This window comes from Salvia splendens, chromosome 11 (assembly GCF_004379255.2).
Source record: "Salvia splendens isolate huo1 chromosome 11, SspV2, whole genome shotgun sequence".
Taxonomy (NCBI): domain Eukaryota; kingdom Viridiplantae; phylum Streptophyta; class Magnoliopsida; order Lamiales; family Lamiaceae; genus Salvia; species Salvia splendens.
In genome coordinates this window covers 13,517,750-13,539,372 of record NC_056042.1, presented here as the reverse complement: position 1 = coordinate 13,539,372, position 21,623 = coordinate 13,517,750, and positions in this window count along the sequence as shown.

Sequence of the window (21,623 nt, the reverse complement as noted above, 5' to 3'; positions counted from 1 at the left end):
ATATTAGGCTGGAGGAAGGAGCAAAAGTGCATCGAGATGCTCAAAGGAAGGTAAACCCTAACATGTGGGAGGAAATATTGAAGGAAATCTTGAAATTGTTGTCGCTAGGGATTATCTATTCAGTGCCGGACAGTGAGTGGGTCAGCCCGATCCACATGGTTCCAAAGAAGTCGGGAATCCAAGTCGTTCAAAATGAGAGGAATGAGCTGATCCCAACGAGGCTAGTCACGGGTTGGCGATTGTGCATCGATTACCGAAAGCTGAACAATGCAACGAGGAAGGACCATTTCCCTTTGCCTTTCATCGACCAAATGTTGGAGAGACTAGCTGGTAAGAAGTACTTTTGCTTTTTGGATGGATACAGCGGATATTTCCAAATTTATGTGGATCCTGAGGACCAGGATAAGACTACATTCACTTGCCCATTCGGAACCTATGCATACAGACGCATGCCTTTCGGCCTATGCAACGCTCCAGATACGTTTCAAAGATGTATGATGAGCATATTCTCCGATCTAATTGAGGACTGTATAGAGATATTTATGGATGACTTTACAGTCTACGGAGATTCTTTCGACTCATGCCTTCATCACTTAAACATAGTTCTCGAAAGGTGTCAAGCAAAGAGTTTGGTTTTGAACTTTGAGAAGTGTCATTTTATGGTCACCGAGGGGATTGTTCTAGGACACGTGGTCTCAGAGAGAGGAATCTAGGTGGATCGAGCCAAGGTGGACGTTATATCCAAATTGCCATTTCCTACTGATCAGAAGGGGATAAGAGGCTTCCTGGGGCACGCCGGATTTTATCGAAGATTTATCAAAGATTTCTCCAAGATCGCCCAACCCCTTACCCGACTTCTTCCGAATGAAGTGGAGTTCGTTTTTGATAAGCAATGCAAGGCTGCTTTCAACCTTCTCATGGAAAAGCTGATATCCGCACCTATCATACGGGCTCCTGACTGGGACTATCCTTTCGAAGTAATGTGTGTTGCCAGCGACTATGCAGTGGGAGCCGTACTGGGTCAGAAGATCGATGGGAAGAGGTACATAATTTTTTATGCATCTAAGACTCTGAATCAAGCCTAGCGGAATTACGATACCACTGAAAAGGAGATGCTGGCAGTGGTGTATTCTTTCGAGAAGTTCCGGCCATACTTGTTGGGATCCAAGGTCATCGTATATAATATCTGATTGCCAAGAAAGAATACAAACCCCGTTTGATCCGATGGGTACTCTTGTTACAAGAATTTGATTGGGAAGTGGAAGATAAGAAAGGAGTCAAGAACAAGGTGGCGGACCATTTGAGTAGAATAGTGCAAGATGGAAACAACGAAGAGGTGCACGACAAGTTTTCAGAGGAGCATTTATGTGAGGTGATTTTTTAGGTCAGGAAAATTGACTGGAAAGAAGTGATGAAGCTTACTGGCCAGTATGATACAGCAAGAGGGAAAGAAAAAGTAGGGCAAGAACCATGGTATGCAGACCTAGCCAACTACCTAGTGACTGGAGAGCTTCCAGAAGTGCCGAGTATTACCAAGGCCCAAAGAATGAAGATTAAGAGTGAAGCAAAATACTACTTTTGGGACGACCCCTATCTGTGGAGAGTGCGATCCGATCAAGTGATAAGGAGGTGCATTCCTGACTGGGAGCAGCGGGATGTCTTGATCCATTGCCATTCGTTAGCATGTGGAGGACATTTTGGGTCCAAGAAGACGGCAAGGAAGATTCTGGATAGCAGTTTTTATTGACCAACCCTCAACAAGGATGCATACGAATTCTGCAGAAGTTGTGAACGTTGTCAACTGACCGGAGGAATATCTGCCCGGGATGAAATGCCGCAGGTACCCATCATCGTTTGTGAGCTGTTCGACATATGGGGAATGGATTTCATGGGTTATTTTCCTTCATCCTATGGCAATCTGTATATCCTAGTCATGGTGGATTACGTTTCCAAATGGGTAGAAGCAAAGGTCACGAGCACGTGTGAAGCAAAGGAGGTGGCCAAGTTCTTAAAGAGTGGTGGCCAAGTTCTTAAAGAGTCAGATCTTCAGCCGGTTCGGAGTTCCGAGGGCGATCATATCTGATCAAGGTACACACTTTTGTAACCGTACAATTGAAGCTGTAATGAAAAAGTACGGTGTGCACCATAGACTTTCGAGCCCCTATCATCCGCAAACTAATGGTCAAGCGGAGATTTATAACTGAGAGATAAAGAAGATTCTGGAGAAGACTGTAAATCCTTCCAGGAAGGATTGGAGTGTGAGGTTAGAGGATGCTCTATGGGCCTATCGTACAGCCTACAAGACCCCCATAAGAATGTCCCCGTACCGGATCATTTTTGGGAAGATGTGCCATTTACCGGTTGGAATTGAACACCGGGCATACTTGGCAGTACAGAAAGTGAATATAGATGCTACAGCCTGCAGGACTTGGAGGAACTCAGATTGGAGTCGTTTGATTCAGCCATGTGGTACAAAGAGCGAACCAAATTGTGGCACGACAGGAATCTGAGGACCAAGGATCTCCATGTTGGGCAAAAAGTACTACTTTTCCAGTCAAGACTGAAGCTCATGCCTGGGAAACTCAAGTCGAAATGGACAGGGCCTTATGTCATCACCTCACTCCGTTCTAATGGAACAGTAGAAATTTCAGGGAGTCTTTCTAACTCTGAACCTTTTGTTGTGAATGGGCATAGGCTAAAAGTATTTAGGGAGAATAGTGAGGTGGTGGTAGTGGATGAAATTCCACTACAACCACATACTTTAGCCGCATACTGACCAGTAGGATAGGAATTTAGAATTCCACTGGGCCAATTCTTCTGAAAATCTACATATACTGGCCAAGTAGAGTTCTGAATTGCCTAAGAGAAATGTAAATATTGTAAATACATAGTTAATTTTCGGGCCTTAATTATTTTGGAGTATGCATTGACCACGAGATTACTTATCTGATGCAACTTCAATTTTATTTAAGTGCCTATTTTAACTATTTTCTAATCTAGGAAAATATAGGGGGAAATCATTAAGGGACGAATTTGAATTTGTGGACATTTTGCAGCTTTTGCAGGGTGGCAGCGGCTGGAAGGGGCGCGTGAGCAGAGAGATTAGGCACGCCAACCAATCAGGAGCCAGTATTCTCAACCGTCTCTCCCTCGAAACGACGCGATTTGGAACCGCTTATAACCGGTTGCAAACCCACATCTGCCCTATTCCAACCCATTACCAGTCGTCTCCCCAATTTTTCACTTCACAATTTCACTCTGCAAATATTTCTGTCTGCAAAATTGCCACCGTCACTCCACAAACACCAACCCCCACTTTATACCCAGAATTTCACAGATCTAAGCCATGGGAAGGAAAGCATTCGCAACAAAAATCAAACCCCCTTCAACCCGCAGGGAAGAAAAACCAGAATCACCACCACAGGAAGAACGGCCACCGAGCCCATAACCGCAACTGCAACCATCGGAGGCGACTCCTCAAGCGCCAACAATGGTCTCCTTGGAAGCAATGGCGGCGTTTCTTCGACAGCAGGACCCTAATAGGGATTGGTCAGCGGCGCTGGCCGGTTTTGGTCAAATCAGGGGACAAGAGAGAGTAATCGGAGAAAATCCTTTGGAACCGATTGTGCCATCTACAGCAACACTCCCCACCTCCATAGCGGAAGAGATGAAGCCTTTTGAAACCAAGAAACTGCAGGATACTTTTGACAGCATGGATGATGGGAATAAGGACATCAAGTGCGGGAAGGTAGTGCATTACCCCTCTTTGGATAAGTTGGGTGTTCGAGAGCAGTTCCTAGCCTATTTGCATGCACTAGGGTTTGAGTGGTTGCTGCCGAATGGAAACCCAGATATTTGTGTTAGGCTTGCGAAAGAATTCTTCACTACATTCAGGTTTAGGGTAACTACAGATTTAGATGAGGTGTCTATAAGTTTTAGGTTATTTGGAGGAGAGATCAGTATGAGTCTGATCGAGTGGACGGTACGGCTGGGGATGTGCAGTCTTGAGGAGGCCATAGGGCCAGATTGGAGAAATAGGGAACGAGGAATCCCCCGCAGACATGTAATATCCGAAAATGTTGTTTTTTTTAAGGAATGAAATTTTTGTGTATATCTTGTTTAAGATATGGTTTGTAATTGAAATAATTAATTAAGCTATGAATTTAAATATCCTAATTAACTAATTTTCTCGCTCTCTCTCTCTCTCTCTCTCTCGATCTCTCTCCCTCACCCCCATTATTTCCTCAACCCCTCCCCACTCCTCACAACCGATCCAAAGAAGAAACCATTTTCTCTCTCAATCTCTCCCTCCCTCATCACTCAATCTCTCATCTCTCTCGAAGGGTTCTCTCATCGGTAAGCTTCTCTCCTTCCTCCCTCTCGGTTCTCATCTTTTTCTTTCACTCCCTCTCATCGAATGGTGGATTATTCAAGGTGTTACGCACTCTCGTTGTGAATCGGAGTCGGAAGAAGAAGTAAAGCGTGTGAATTACGTTGAACTATCCGGGAAAGGTAACCCGATACCCTAACTCTTGATAATTTCGAAAAACATGCATATAGGACGTTTTTGGATGGTTTAGATGCTGAATAGGTTTTGTGATTATGTGTTGTTGTCGAGCATGTTTTGATAGTAACTGACAGTGGGTTCCGACCCCTTTTTGACTGAGCAAACGATCTTCTTTTGGTACGAAATTTTAACTGTATAAACTTGGATGTGTCTTCGGTGTGGTGTGTAAATTTCAGCTTCTTTGGAGGTCGTATGATTTTATTATGATTTTTGCAAGTAGACTGCGCAGTTCTGCGAGTTGTGTGTTCTGGGTGATGTATGTGTGTGCAATGGGGGTGTTTCTGAGTGTTTCGTTTTTGTGAAGTCTGTGGGTGTGTTTGGCCAAGAGATGGCTCGGAGGAATCAGCGTTTGGTTCGAGGGTTTCGTGTGTGTTGGCTGAGAGTTTTAGGGTTCGGCCTAGGGCAGTGTGGTGGAGAGTGTTGAAGGGTCGATCCCAGGTGTTTGGGTGTGTTTTGGGATGTAGAATGCGTGGTGTGTTTGTCGTATAGGGTTTGAGAATCGGGGGTCAGAGGAAAAGGGGTGTAAACTAGGTGCCGAGCAGACGGCCGAGATGGTCGGCCGAGGTGCCGAGCAGGCGGCCGAGATGGTCGGCCGAGGTGCCGAGCCGGACGGCCGAGATGGTCGGCCGAGGTGCCGAACAAGCGGCCGAGACGGTCGGCCGAGGTGCCGAGCTAGGCGGCCGAGACGGTCGGCCGAGGTGCCGAGCTAGGCGGCCGAGACGGTCGGCCGAGGTGCCGAGCTAGGCGGCCGAGACGGTCGGCCGAGGTGCCGAGCTAGGCGGCCGAGACGGTCGGCCGAGACACCGAGCCATGCCGAGACGCCGATCCTTTTCCGAGTGTTTCCAAACCTTTTCCGAGCCAAGTGAGCCGTTGCACAGTAAGGGTTGGCCAGGAGTTTGAGTGTTGTGTGTGTGTCGTGTGATCGTTTTGGGTACGTCGTATGCGTGTCGGGTGCGTGCGGGGTGTGTTTTCGGGCGTGTGTTTTTGTGTGATTGGCTTATGAGATGTTGTTAAGTGTGTGTACGTGTAATGTTCTAGATGTTGAAGTCATCCACGTAGGAATCATGCATTGTCGTTTAAACCTCGTCTTTCCTGACTCTAATCATTACATTTATTTATCTTTCAAAAAGGGTGATCTTTTGCGAGGAAAGTGTGGTTGAAGGGAACTATTTTAAAAGCTAAGCAATCGAGGTGGGCTTTTCTACCCTACTATTTTGTGGGTTATCTTTAATACGGACTATGTTCCGGAAATGTTTACGGAGGTGAATTGTTTGTCTTGCCAACTGTTTTGCTTTGAAACCTATCTGAAGTGGTTTACCACATATGTTTAATCGAATTCGGGTCTGTTGGGCTGCGAACCCTCAGGCTAGTGTACACGAGATCGGGAGCCATCTGAGAGCAAGTTGGCCGGTCTAGTGACCTGGGGTGTGGCCACGCCCCTTGTCACCGTTGGATCAGATAGTGTATGATGGTGGGAATAAGGGTGGCAATATCTGAAAATGACTGCGCAGTCGAATTTATGAAATATATTTTGTGTACTTGGGTTATTTTTCTTACACTTAAAACCCCAAGGTTACACTGATGTGGCATGACAAACTATGATTTTGGCGTGTGTCCACTGAGTGCAATAAGTACTCAGCCCTGCATGTTGTTTTCTTAATGTGCAGGTTGAGCGGCGATGGGGATGACGGATGTTGAGCAGTGAAAGCCAAATGAGTGTTTTACTTGGTCTTTTGGATGGTGTCGTGTCGTCATACCCGGCATCATCTGTCTTTTGGTCGTTTCCGCTGCTTTGTAATCCGATACATTGTTTTTATTTAACTCTGGTTACATTAACTTTAGTAATGTCTTCTTAGTACAATGTTTGAAGTGAACTTCTTTTAATAAATGTTTTTGGGTCAAATATTCCTGTTCTCCCCTTTCTTCCCCGCTTCCTTATTCCTCCCCTAGTCGCGGTCCACCGTACTTCCTATCCTTAGGAAATGCGGGCGTGACAGAGTGGTATAAGAGCCTAGGTTTTCTTTCTGCTCTGGATCCAAGAGTCTTTTTCTGTTTTGAGTAAGTTTTCAAAAGTGTCATTGGCTCAACATCCGACTCATCGCACTCAACCTGAAATGAGGTAGTGAAAATTTTGAATTTTTGGAAAGTATATGGAAGTGGAGGAAATTGTGATTTTGGGTTTTGAAAATGATTTTTGGAAAGTTTAAGTAAATATTGATGCATGTGGAAGGGTACAAAGTGATGTGAAAAGTTGGAAATTATGAGAGTTATGAACTGTTATAGTATGTTATGAACTGTTTTTGTGTGTCGAATGTACTTGAAAGCATGTGGTTGATGTGTGATGATATGGTGACGTAAATGTTGATGTGAGCTTTTATGTGAGTATGTGTTGGCCTTTTGAATGTTTGAACTTAGACGTGATAGGATTTCACTAGTGCTTCTTGGACCTATAGTAGATAAGAACGTTTGGCCTTTGAACACCAGCGGGTTGGGAGTTAGAACATCGATACGTCTGCATACACATATCTCTCTCTTCTTCGGTTATGCACTCTGTTTTTATACGCGAGGCGGTTGTTTCTGTTTTTCTATAGATGGCGCGTATGTTCCGAACCCCGCGACGGAGTGATCGCGATAGACTTAGGGCACAGAGGGTGCTCAGAGATTATAGAGTGTACCGGAAGAAGGATCACGTACCGTTGATCGAGTTCGTGGCACACTTCGATACCCTCTGGAGGGCAGCTCAGGAGTTCGGAGTGACAGAGCATGACGGCATTGAGAAGCTAATAGAATTGCTCCCCGACAGCTGGAAAGAGTGGGCCGAAAGAACGGCGAGGAGGTACACGTGGCATGAGCCCGCTACCGATGACATGGTGGGTGACATGGCTGGCTTTCGGAAGGCCGTGTATTGTGCACTGGTAGACTCTCGAGAGGAACAGCCCCCACAGGATGTGCAAGAGAGGATCGTGTATCAGGACAAGTATGTGAGCATGTACGAGGGTGAGCAAGGGTTTGAAGATGACTACGGGGAAGAACCCGAGGAGGCTCCGCAAGGGAACCCCGAGGTGGCTCTGCAAGAGAACCCCGAGGAGGACGATGACGAAGACCCGGAGGAAGGGCCTATGGATGAGGATGATAGAGTCGTAGTCGAGAATTAGAATAGTTCGTTGTCTTTTCAGTTTTTGTTTTCAGTACGATCTGCTCTTGAGAACAACGTTTGACCTCCTTTCTTTTAATGAGAATTTGGATTTTGATATATCTATCCTATGTGTTGCATCTTATACTACATGAAGATTTTATAAGAAAATTTTGAGAAAGTGGTAATTTTGGATGAGAATTGTAGTAACACTTTTTGGATATTGAATCAGAATGCCGCCAAGACGTGCACGCCAACCACGACAAGGACCCAACGTGGAGGCACCACCTCCACCACCACCGCCACCACCACCTCCACCCCCGCCTCAACAAGAAAGATTCATAGTTACGTTCTCCAGGCAGAATCCTCCTAAATTCGATGGACAAGGAGATCCATCAAAAGCGGAAGAGTGGATACGCGGCCTCGAGCGTATCTTCAGGGTCATGGAGTGCACAGATAGGGAGCGCATTGCTGGCGCTACCTTTCAACTATCAGGTGCTGCCGATTACTGGTGGGAGACTCGGCAGAGAACTATGGATCCTGCACGCCTGGAAGCGCTAACATGGGAGGAGTTTAAAGTAGAGATCGATAACAAGTATGTTCCAAAGACGTACAGACGGGCCAAGGTGGTAGAGTTCCACACACTAAGCCAAGGCCGAATGACTGTAACCGAGTATGACCGAGCCCTCGCGCAGATGGCACGATATGCGCCCGAGTTGATGGACACCGACGAGAAATGGGCGGTGAAGTTCCGGGCCGGGCTCAGAGATGAGATAAAGGCCGCATTGGCCTGTCGAGGAGAACTCTCCTACTCGGAGATCTTGACTTGTGCACTGGACGTGGAAGATGCACTCCCTAAGCCAAGAGTTGTGGCAACAACAAACGCGACACCCCTACAAGCTCAGTCAGGCCACCAAGAGAAGAGGAGGTGGGATGGTGACCAGGCTCAGTATGGTGGTAAGAGGCCACAACACATGAGGAACCCACCCTACAATGGCGGGAGACAGAATACTTTCCAACCGAGGGCAAACTTTCCGCCGAGGAACCCTCAATGTGGAAGGTGCTTCAAGTACCACGCCGGGGAGTGTCGAGACCCTAGGTGCTTCAACTGTGGTGGAAGTGGCCATTACTTCCGAAGCTGCCCAAATAAGAACATGGGAACGGGAACGAGACAGAACCAGCTAGGTTTCCGTCCACAATCCCAGGCACTACCTGCACCTCCACCGCAACAACGCCGCCAAGGATTACCATCGCAAGCAAGGGCCTACGCCTTGAAGGGGAAGCAGCCGGCAAACGGGAAAGAAACCTTTGGGCAAGGAAACTTGGCAGGTATGGGCACACTTCTCAATATGCCTATAGTTGTCTTGTTTGATACGGGTGCGTCGCATTCCTTTATATCAACGTCTTGTGTGGATACTTTGGAATTACCTACTGTTAAGACCGAACCCACTATGAGTGTGACCTCACCGGTAGGCGGGACTATAGATATATCCCGATCTTGTGCATGTGTGAACTTTGGAATAGGTGAACTCAGTTTAGTGGCTCATAATTTGCAAATAATGACGATGGGTAGCGTAGACATAATCTTGGGTATGGATTGGTTAGCGGAGAACCACGTTACCCTTCATTGTAGAGAAAGGGAAATCACGTTTGAAACCCCCGGAAAGGAGCCGACGAAGTTTCACGGAATCCCATTGAACCGACGCAAGTCCATTGTCTCTGCGCTGCAAGCCACTACAATGATGAGGAAGGGATGTCCAGCGTACCTTGTTTATTTGAATGGGGAGGAGAAGAAAGACAGGAAGATAGAAGATGTGGCGATAGTGAGTGAATATCCCGATGTCTTCCCCGATGCATTGCCGGGACCCCCACCCGACAGGCAGGTAGAATTCACGATCGATCTGAAGCCCGGATCGGCACCAATATCCAAAGCACCTTATAGGATGGCGCCAAAAGAGTTGGAGGAGCTTAAGGTGCAACTACAAGAGCTACTGGAATTGGGATTCATTAGACCTAGCGTGTCGCCATGGGGAGCACCAGTGTTGTTTGTAAAGAAAAAGGATGGAACGATGAGGATGTGCATCGACTATCGAGAGCTAAACAAACTGGCGCTGAAGAACAAGTATCCGCTACCAAGGATAGACGACTTGTTTGACCAACTTCGAGGGGCAGGAGTCTTCTCTAAGATGGATTTGAGGTCTGGGTACCATCAGCTGAGGGTTCGGCGAGAAGATGTACCCAAGACGGCTTTTCGAACAAGATATGGTCATTATGAGTTCGTCGTGATGCCTTTTGGACTGACGAACGCCCCAGCAGTGTTCATAGACCTTATGAACCGCGTGTTCCATCCATTTCTGGATCGGTTTGTCCTAGTTTTCATCGATGATGTGCTTGTTTACTCAAAGAACGAGGAGGAGCACAAAGAGCACTTGAGAACCGTCCTAGCAACTCTAAGGGACGAGAAACTATATGCCAAGTTCAGTAAATGCGAGTTTTGGCTCAAGGAAGTGAATTTTCTGGGACATGTAGTAACCTTAGATGGAATTCGTGTGGACCCGGCCAAGGTGGAAGCGGTGCAGGAGTGGAAGTCACCTTCTACACAAAACGAAATCCGAAGCTTTTTAGGACTGGCGGGCTATTATCGAAGATTCATCGAGGGATTCTCGAAGATAGCAAGGCCAATGACGCAACAACTGAAAAAGGGAGTCAAGATGATTTGGACACCAGAATGTGAGGCGAGCTTTCAGTTGTTGAAGGAGAAATTGACCACCGCACCAATCCTAGCCGTGCCAGAGCCAGAGACTGACTATGCGGTGTAAACGGATGCGTCAAAGGTGGGACTTGGATGTGTGCTTATGCAGAAGGGGAAAGTGATTGCATATGCATCGAGACAATTGAAGCCCCATGAGCTGAATTATCCGACGCATGACTTGGAACTGGCAGCCGTGGTACATGCTTTGAAGATCTGGAGACACCATCTCTATGGAGTCCGTTGTGAGATATACACGGACCATAAGAGTCTAAAGTACTTCTTCGAGCAAAAGGAGTTGAACATGCGCCAACGTAGGTGGCTCGAGTTGGTGAAGGACTACGATTGTGGTATAAATTACCATCCGGGAAAAGCAAACGTAGTGGCCGATGCTCTTAGTAGGAAGTCTCAATCTCAGCTGGCCACCTTTCTTACTATCGAGGAGAGTTTAATCCGAGAGTTCAGTAAGATGCGGTTGGAAGTAGTGAGAATGCCCGAGACTGTGGAAGGAATAGTAGCCACGTTGGTGATGGAACCCGACTTAAGAGCCAGAATTGTGGAAGCTCAACGGCGAGATACGTTACTAGAAAAGATTCGCTCAGAAGTGAGGACGGGTGAACCCGGAAGTTTCCGTGAGGCAGCGGATAACGGTCTCACCTACAAGGGAAGGTTGTGTGTGCCTAAGGATGAAGGCCTGAGGATGGAAATCATGAGAGAAGCACATGAAACCCCATACGCTGCTCATCCAGGGAGCACCAAAATGTATCAAGACTTGAAAAGACAGTTTTGGTGGAACGGTATGAAAAAGCATGTTGCGGCATTTGTGGAGAGATGCCTGGCATGTCAACAAGTAAAGGCGCTACACCAACGGCCCTATGGGAAATTGCAACCCCTCGAGATTCCGGAATGGAAGTGGGAACATATTGCAATGGACTTTGTGGTAGGACTGCCAAAATCCCAGCGAGGAAACACTGTGATTTGGGTGATTATAGATCGTCTCACCAAATCTGCTCATTTTGTACCGATTCGTGCTACTTATGGGTCCGACCAGTTGGCTAAAGTATATGTACGGGAGATTATACGCTTGCATGGAGTTCCAGCGACAATCACATCTGATCGCGATGCTAAGTTCACTTCTAGATTTTGGACGAGCCTGCAACGCGAGTTGGGGACTAAGTTGAATTTCAGTACAGCTTTCCACCCACAAACCGACGGGCAGTCGGAGAGAACAATACAAGCCTTAGAGGATATGCTACGAGCCGTGGTGCTTGATCGAGGCTGGGGTTGGGAAGAAGTGTTGCCATTGGTTGAGTTTGCGTACAATAATAGTTACCAGGCGACGATCAAGATGGCTCCATATGAGGCATTGTATGGAAAGAAGTGTAGATCGCCACTTTATTGGGATGAAGTGGGTGAGAGAAGAATTCTCGGACCAGACTCTGTAGAAGAGATGATAGAGATTGTCCGACAAATCCGTGGGAGGATCAAGGAGGCACAGGATCGGCAGAAATCTTATGCGGATGTTCGAAGGACCGATTTACAATTCGAGGTCGGAGAAAAGGTCTTTCTGAAAGTTTCCCCTTCTAAGGGAATAACTCGTTTTGGAGTAAAAGGAAAGCTGAGACCCCGATTTATCGGTCCATACGAGATTTTGGATAGAGTCGGCGTGGTAGCATACAGATTGGCCTTACCACCAAGCTTTGGGAATGTGCACAACGTCTTCCATGTGTCACAATTGAGGAAGTACGTGTTTGACCCCACACACATCGTTCACCAAGAAGGATGATGGTCCTAAACCCCGATCTAAGCTATGAGGAGAAGCCCGAGGCCATTTTGGATCGAAGAGTGCAAGAATTGAGGAATAAGTCAATTGCTTCGGTGAAAGTACGGTGGAGGAATCATGGAGTCGAAGAAGCAACATGGGAATTAGAAGATAAGATGAGAGAGAAGTTTCCAGAGCTGTTTGAGTGATCTAGGAAATTTCGGGACGAAATTTCTTTTAAGGTGGGAGGATTGTAATATCCGAAAATGTTGTTTTTTTTAAGGAATGAAATTTTTGTGTATATCTTGTTTAAGATATGGTTTGTAATTGAAATAATTAATTAAGCTATGAATTTAAATATCCTAATTAACTAATTTTCTCGCTCTCTCTCTCTCTCTCTCTCTCTCGATCTCTCTCCCTCACCCCCATTATTTCCTCAACCCCTCCCCACTCCTCACAACCGATCCAAAGAAGAAACCATTTTCTCTCTCAATCTCTCCCTCCCTCATCACTCAATCTCTCATCTCTCTCGAAGGGTTCTCTCATCGGTAAGCTTCTCTCCTTCCTCCCTCTCGGTTCTCATCTTTTTCTTTCACTCCCTCTCATCGAATGGTGGATTATTCAAGGTGTTACGCACTCTCGTTGTGAATCGGAGTCGGAAGAAGAAGTAAAGCGTGTGAATTACGTTGAACTATCCGGGAAAGGTAACCCGATACCCTAACTCTTGATAATTTCGAAAAACATGCATATAGGACGTTTTTGGATGGTTTAGATGCTGAATAGGTTTTGTGATTATGTGTTGTTGTCGAGCATGTTTTGATAGTAACTGACAGTGGGTTCCGACCCCTTTTTGACTGAGCAAACGATCTTCTTTTGGTACGAAATTTTAACTGTATAAACTTGGATGTGTCTTCGGTGTGGTGTGTAAATTTCAGCTTCTTTGGAGGTCGTATGATTTTATTATGATTTTTGCAAGTAGACTGCGCAGTTCTGCGAGTTGTGTGTTCTGGGTGATGTATGTGTGTGCAATGGGGGTGTTTCTGAGTGTTTCGTTTTTGTGAAGTCTGTGGGTGTGTTTGGCCAAGAGATGGCTCGGAGGAATCAGCGTTTGGTTCGAGGGTTTCGTGTGTGTTGGCTGAGAGTTTTAGGGTTCGGCCTAGGGCAGTGTGGTGGAGAGTGTTGAAGGGTCGATCCCAGGTGTTTGGGTGTGTTTTGGGATGTAGAATGCGTGGTGTGTTTGTCGTATAGGGTTTGAGAATCGGGGGTCAGAGGAAAAGGGGTGTAAACTAGGTGCCGAGCAGACGGCCGAGATGGTCGGCCGAGGTGCCGAGCAGGCGGCCGAGATGGTCGGCCGAGGTGCCGAGCCGGACGGCCGAGATGGTCGGCCGAGATGCCGAACAGGCGGCCGAGACGGTCAGCCGAGGTGCCGAGCTAGGCGGCCGAGACGGTCGGCCGAGGTGCCGAGCTAGGCGGCCGAGACGGTCGGCCGAGGTGCCGAGCTAGGCGGCCGAGATGGTCGGCCGAGGTGCCGAGCTAGGCGGCCGAGACGGTCGGCCGAGGTGCCGAGCTAGGCGGCCGAGACGGTCGGCCGAGGTGCCGAGCTAGGCGGCCGAGACGGTCGGCCGAGGTGCCGCCGAGACGCCGATCCTTTTCCGAGTGTTTCCGAACCTTTTCCGAGCCAAGTGAGCCGTTGCACAGTAAGGGTTGGCCAGGAGTTTGAGTGTTGTGTGTGTGTCGTGTGCGCGTTTTGGGTACGTCGTATGCGTGTCGGGTGCGTGCGGGGTGTGTTTTCGGGCGTGTGTTTTTGTGTGATTGGCTTATGAGATGTTGTTAAGTGTGTGTACGTGTAATGTGCTAGATGTTGAAGTCATCCACGTAGGAATCATGCATTGTCGTTTAAACCTCGTCTTTCCTGACTCTAATCATTACATTTATTTATCTTTCAAAAAGGGTGATCTTTTGCGAGGAAAGTGTGGTTGAAGGGAACTATTTTAAAAGCTAAGCAATCGAGGTGGGCTTTTCTACCCTACTATTTTGTGGGTTATCTTTAATACGGACTATGTTCCGGAAATGTTTACGGAGGTGAATTGTTTGTCTTGCCAACTGTTTTGCTTTGAAACCTATCTGAAGTGGTTTACCACATATGTTTAATCGAATTCGGGTCTGTTGGGCTGCGAACCCTCAGGCTAGTGTACACGAGATCGGGAGCCATCTGAGAGCAAGTTGGCCGGTCTAGTGACCTGGGGTGTGGCCACGCCCCTTGTCACCGTTGGATCAGATAGTGTATGATGGTGGGAATAAGGGTGGCAATATCTGAAAATGACTGCGCAGTCGAATTTATGAAATATATTTTGTGTACTTGGGTTATTTTTCTTACACTTAAAACCCCAAGGTTACACTGATGTGGCATGACAAACTATGATTTTGGCGTGTGTCCACTGAGTGCAATAAGTACTCAGCCCTGCATGTTGTTTTCTTAATGTGCAGGTTGAGCGGCGATGGGGATGACGGATGTTGAGCAGTGAAAGCCAAATGAGTGTTTTACTTGGTCTTTTGGATGGTGTCGTGTCGTCATACCCGGCATCATCTGTCTTTTGGTCGTTTCCGCTGCTTTGTAATCCGATACATTGTTTTTATTTAACTCTGGTTACATTAACTTTAGTAATGTCTTCTTAGTACAATGTTTGAAGTGAACTTCTTTTAATAAATGTTTTTGGGTCAAATATTCCTGTTCTCCCCTTTCTTCCCCGCTTCCTTATTCCTCCCCTAGTCGCGGTCCACCGTACTTCCTATCCTTAGGAAATGCGGGCGTGACAGACATGTCGATTTTGACCCACAGGAGGCTTGGGCAGAGTTGACTCATCCAAATGCTGGAGAGTTTGTTTTAACCAGCTCTTGCGCAACCCATTTCAATGACCCCATTTTACGTCTAGTGCAACTCCATCTAGATTTCAACTTGTTGGGCCAGTCAAACTCAGCCGTCCGTACCTCAATGACGGAATTGTATCTGCTGTGGTGTGCAAAACATGGACGGAGATTGCATCTAGGTTTCTGGACTGTATACCAATGCCATTTGATCGCCACCCATCCTGCCCGAAATCTCGCCCTATGCAATATTCTGGGAATATTTGTCAGGAAGAACATTATCGTCACAGAAGCTGAGGATTTGTCCCCGCTGACCATTGTACGCTCTCCTGGGTTGTTTGACATTCCACTCTTCGTCCGCACTAATGGGGTTCCGCTTTTCTACGCAATGGGACAAGAGGCTATACCAGCTGGTCGAGCTTCTGCGGGACAGGGGATGCAAGCTCAGAGGATGGCGACTTTGGAGAGGACCGTGGCAGAGATGGGAGAGGAAAATCGACAAATGAGATCGGAGATGACCCGTTTAGCGTCAGTTATGGAAGGAATTCTAATGGAGTTACTGCATAGAAGGCAAGAGGAAACGACTGGACCGAGTGGCCATGGAGGCCAGAGTGACGAACCACAGGTACCCGAAACAGAAGCTGCAGAGAAAGATGAAGGAAAGGCCGAGGTGCAGGCGGATGCCGAGGAGCCGGCGAAGTCTGATGAGAACCCGTCTGGAAGTGAGAAGGAACAACCGGAGGAACCACCTGCACCACCTGCGCCGCAAAGGAGCAGGCGACACCAATAGACCCCCCCCATGACAAGTTAGTTTTCTTTTTAGTTTTTAGTTTTTAGTTTTTCGTTTTTAATTGTGTTTTGCTTTGTTAAGGTAGTATAATTTGTGTATGTTCGTAACCCCCATTCATAACAGTTAGCCTATTCTATAGTCTAAGTGTGCGAAGTAAATGGTTTGCTAATTTTGGCGCATGTGTTTGTGTTTTCTATTTTCTTTTTTGTAAGCATGTTGGCTCACACTTAGCCCCACTTTCTAGCCATACACATACCCAGATATAACCCCTAGCCCCTGGAATTGTATGTGCAAGGCATAAGGCAAGAAGGCAACTGGCCAGAGGTGTACAAGAAAGCAGAATCCAACTGGGCAAGAGTGATTGAAGGCCCAAGGAAGAAAATAGACCAGGGAGTCATCCCAGCTCCCAAAAAAGAAGGAATAAGGGTGGCAAAGCCACAAAGAAAAAAAAAGAGAAGAATATGAAGAAAAATGGTCAGGAAAACTTGACCACAAAAAAAGAAAGAGAAGGAATAAGGGTGGCGAAGCCACAAGAAGCTACTGACCAGTTGGAGATCAAAGCCAGAAGCGCAAGCCAAGAGAAGCAACAACCAAGAGCCCAAATGCACACGGTTCCCCCACATCAAATAAAGTAGAAGTTTTTGAACCTTAGAGCCTTAGAAACATCCACCCAAAACACTATAAACCAATAGCCGTGTTTCAAGCCTTTAAGCCCTTAAGTAGCTGCACGTGAAATCTAAGTCCGAAGCAATTGTGGTCGAGCAATATGAGAGAATACAGTCCTAACATTCCCGGTGAAGGTATGAGTGACTGATGAACCTAGTGTTCGGCCGAGAGTTTGGGCGATCTTGACGAGCGGATATACTAACTGGAAAGAAAGGGGGGGCGGCGGAAGTTCAAGGTTGTCTAAGGCCGGATTGCACCTGATCCCGAGGGGAGGGATGGTTGAAAATATAGCCCGATTACTGTGTTAATGTGTCTAAGTGTTTTAGTTTTCTTTTATGTGTTTGTCTTTGTTATTTGTTTTTCTTTGCGTCATAGTTAGAGACTAAGGTAGGATAGAGTCGGTCAGGGGAGTAACTAGGCTATAATTCCACTTATTTCTTTTTGTTTGTTCTTCACGCTTGAGGACAAGCATGTGGTAAGTGTGAGCAGTTTGATAAGTCGTATTCTAGGCCTTGGTTACTGGTCAGTATGATGTGTATAATTGGATTATATCTGCAAAAGAACAGTCGCTTAAGTGTGCATGTTGAGTGTTCTAGCCAGTAGGCAAAGCTTCGGATACTTCAGGTGGAAAGGGCGTCAGGATGATGTTATCCTGACCAGTATGCATGCCAAAAATGCTCGAGATGGAGAAGAAGGATAGGTGGGAAGATCAGCCGCAAGCAAGGGGGCAAAAAAATCATTTCATGTTTGAAGTCTACCCTAAAAATCAAGGGAGACCTCCCTATAAAAGGAAGCCACTTGGAGAGAGAAAAAAAATCAATTTAGTTAGTTAACTCCTACGCTTAGTTAGCATTTTCTCTTCGGTAGATCCCTCCTTCAGCATTATCCTTCGTAATTATCGTTCCTCGCCACAGCCATGCTCACTTGAAGATCATCAGTTTGCCGGAGTTTCATTCTCTCTTTCCAGTCAGCACGATCGTAGTTAGCAGTTCCATCGCCCGGAGTGGCAAAAACAATCTTTATTTGCTTTCTAGTTAATCTTGTTTGTTTTCTTTACGTTGGATCTTTCGCATTTCCAGTATTTTGCTTACTTTGAAGTCTTAGTTGTGATCCAAATGTTTTATTGAATATGAAGTTGTTTTCCAGCATCGGTTCATGTTTGCTTTCGCTTCTTTCTGCCTAGATAGCTTAGATCTAGCTGTTACGTTAATTTCCAGTGTGGATTCGCATGTTTTAACTTCTGTAGTTAATATCTCTGAGTTTGCAAGTCTAGATAGCTGTTAGATTTTAGATCTGATTTAGTTAAGTGTGAAAACCCAGTTTACGTGATTTCTGCCACCCTACATGTTGACCAGTAAGCTTAGTTGCAGTTTCAGTGTTTGATCTTTTGATTTGAAGTTTTAATTGTAGATCTGTGTTCTTGAAGTTGTTAATCTGTGTTTTTATGGTGATGAATCTGGTTTGCTGATCTGATTTGATTTATGTTGAAGAAGACAACATCTCCATCCAAGTTTTGGACCACTTTTGCTTTTTAACAACTTTTTACTTTTGTCCTTACTTTTCAGCTGTTACTTTTCAGATCTGCAGGTCTAGTCGCCTAACTACCTCTTTTCCTCTGATATTCCGTTTAGCCTTTTATAGTAAACTAGTACTTTCCATATACTTCCTAAAAATCATGTTCCCCATTTTCCACGTACACAGCCGCCTGTCCAACACCTTTCCCACCTCCTAGTCAGTAGAGTACCACCTTAAATTCCAGCCCACATAAGTCTCAACCCAAAGCGTGGTAGTTAACCAAACCTTTCCAGAATATCACCACAATTCCCAAAACGCATTCATCTCTGTGGGATTCGACCCCTACCTTCACTATACTACCCAGTAGAAGAGGGTTGAAGAATTATTGATACCAGGTTCAGGTTTAGCAGGGACTTCCATACTGATCAGTAGGATACACCCTTTGCTTGAAACGACACCTACACAAACCTGCTCTTTCAATGTGATACGAAAATTTTTGGTTTTAAGGTTTCAAAGAATGGGTAAGAGTGTATGGTCTCAAAGTGGCTAACGAAGGGGTGCCTTTAGTAATGAGGCGGGTTCGTGGAACGAAGGAAGAAAAACGGCTCAACTGGTTAAATCCTAATGCCTTTAGTCCTCACTACTTGTGCAATTTTCATCTCAATATTAAAAGTTAGCCTCTCGTAATTTCTCTTTTGTAAAGAGTAGTAGAAAGTGTTCTACTTTTGGCTTATAACTCACATATAGAGAGGCGTCACAGTTGGTTTAGAAATTGAGCGATTCCATCATACTTGCGTCATTCAAATTGATCAAGTTTTTGCAATCAAGTTTTACATGTGAGCGTACTGAATCCTTTCTTTAACTCTTCCACGAAGTAATCAAGTCTTTCATTTATCCGATTTCATGCATATTTCCTATCTTATTGCTATCTAAAATTTGTTATTTTTGAAAAATTTTAGCATGTATGAATTTTCTGTAACTAACCTGTCCCCCCTCCCCACTGCATATGAGCTCGTCCTCGAGGGACTGGATGCAGTGGAAAGAAGGGTTAGGTACAGGCAATTTGCACAAAAACAAACAAGGGAAACTTCTCACACTTAGACCAAGCATTGGGCTAAGTGTGAGGTGGTGCCAATAATCAAAACATGCTAAGAAACACAAAACACTTAAGCAAAACTAAAAACAATTTTCCATAAACTTCTCACACTTAGTCTCGACTTAGAATTAAGTGTGAGAGTGGAGTCAAAACGCAATTTGCACAAAGAAACATAGATGAGGGTGATACTGTTGCCTTCTGGATGGTTGGATCAGGGGATGTTGCACGCCTTCTTTATAGCCTCCATTTCACATGCCTTCCTTAATGCCTCCATGGTTCTTACGTTTATTGGAGCTCTTCCTCTTTGGAATTTTTATTTTTTTTCTCCTTGGGAGAGGAAGACTTATGCTAGCGGCGTTAGTGGACTTTCACACCTTGATTGGTATGGTGGTCCTTCTTCGGAGGAGGAAGAACACTTCCTTCCTCTGCTCTAATTTGGCTGCCTCCCACAGTCTTGCTTGCTTCTGCGGCTGGCATGGTCCCTCGATCTACTTGTCTCTTCTCATCCACCTGCTGCCTTGAACCCTCAGCTTCAAGAAGGAGTTGGTTCGGAGTCTGGTGACGCGTCCTTTGGTAAACCTCTATAGTCAAAGAAAGGTTACATTCTGTCTCCTTCCGTTACCATAGGGGATTACTAGGAAGAGGCACCCCTTCGTGAAGGAGCATAAGGTCCTTGCCACTGGGTAGTGACATGGTGTTCTGAGCAAGCATACCCTCCGTCGGTGGCGGCGTAGAGAAGTCCTTTGGTCGAGAAATTGTTTGGCGAACCTTGACGGCGATGTGTCTTTCCACGGGGTCAGCGCCGACGGGGAAACTTCTGAGTAAGAAACCCACACGCCTTATGTCAGTCGGGCTCATAACTGAGAGTGGGCTGATGACCCTAGGAGGTAATGAAGGGGTTCTGGTTGTTGGTGGGTTGGGCGGTAACAAGGATCTCTGATTATCACTGTTGATGCAGGCTCCTGAAGAAAACGAGGAGGTACTGGAAACTTCGAGTTGATTGTCCTTCATCTCTTCTGATTATGTTTGCAGGTGATTTGCATTGGAGAGAATTAGATAAGGATAGTAAAGAGGTAGCTGATGGAAAGTGAGATCCGAAAGATCCCCTTTTATGCTTGAGCTCCGACTGTTGAGATTCCTTCCTATCAAAGTCTCTGCGACCTTTCGCATACCGATGCGCCTTTTTAGAATGCTAGGTGGCAAAGCTTCCCCGACACGCTTCGTTCTTCTCTCTCCAGGGTGTCCTTTCATTTCAATCAGTCGACGCCGCCTGACACTCCTCTAATTACTGCAAACTTCTTATCATCTCCTGTTTTTAATCAAGTCAATCCCTACACCACTAATTGAACTCAACTTGCACTGATCACGTGGGCCATGACATCTCACATAATCCTACTTGATCAGTTTCTTACTTTTACTTCCGACTTTTGATTTAAATAAAACTAAACCTACTAAAGACTATTTACACTAACAAGGGGTTGACCGAGTTTTCTTAGAATGTCACTTGATCAGATTAAGAAATTTAGACATTATCGATTGATCAAGCAGACTATCCATGAATACTCGATCAATCATTTTACCTGTTTACTGGCGCGAGCTAGGCGTTGGTAGTGACATGTAGTCCACTACAAACGCCTCCCTTTTGTCTTTCCGGGTAACCCTTCTTCCTTCAATCCGTTGCTACTTGCGAGCCTTGCCTTCTTGGATTCAAGTCATTCCCAGCTATTCTGTCTTCCTTGATCAGTCCTCCCTTTTTGGTAGACCCGCTGTTTCTCAGACTTGGACTTGATCAAATACAAGTGCTTTTCAGGGATTCTGTCTGAAAGGCCCCCCTTTCTTTCTTCCTGCAGAGCTCGGCGCTGGTGATTCGCCTTTGTATTTTCACATCTGTTCCTATCAACTGCCTCCCACTCAAATTCCTGTAGGAAGAGTAACCATCTGATCAATTGCGGGTTTGACTTCTCCCTTGACGGTAGGTACTTGATGGCCGCACCGTTAGTCTACACCAGCACCTTCAAACCAAGAAGGTGTTGTCTGAACTTCTCAAATGCAAAAACTACTGCCAGCATTTCTTTTTTGGTCGCATCATAGTTTCTTTGCACCTGACCCAATGTTTTTGACGCGTAGAGGACCACATGACTCTTCCCTCGGATTCTCTGACTCAGTACTACTCTGATTGCATGGTCACCAGCTTCACACATCACTTCAAAAGAGTGGTTCCAGTCAAGACCGCGTATCATAGAATAACTCCTGAATCGATCTCTTAGAAACGGGAACGCAGTCTCGCAGACATCAGGATATCTAACGTTGCTCCGGGGCTCCAGCGCTTCTTAACGATGCCCTGACCTCCTCTTGGTCAATGGGGTATGGAAGTTTTGCCGTGTCTGCTCGAAGGTCCGACCAAGTTGAACTTCGCTTCTTAGGCATCAGCTGGGAGTGATGTTGGGGGAGTAGTTGCCTTGTAAGCGAGAGATCCCTTT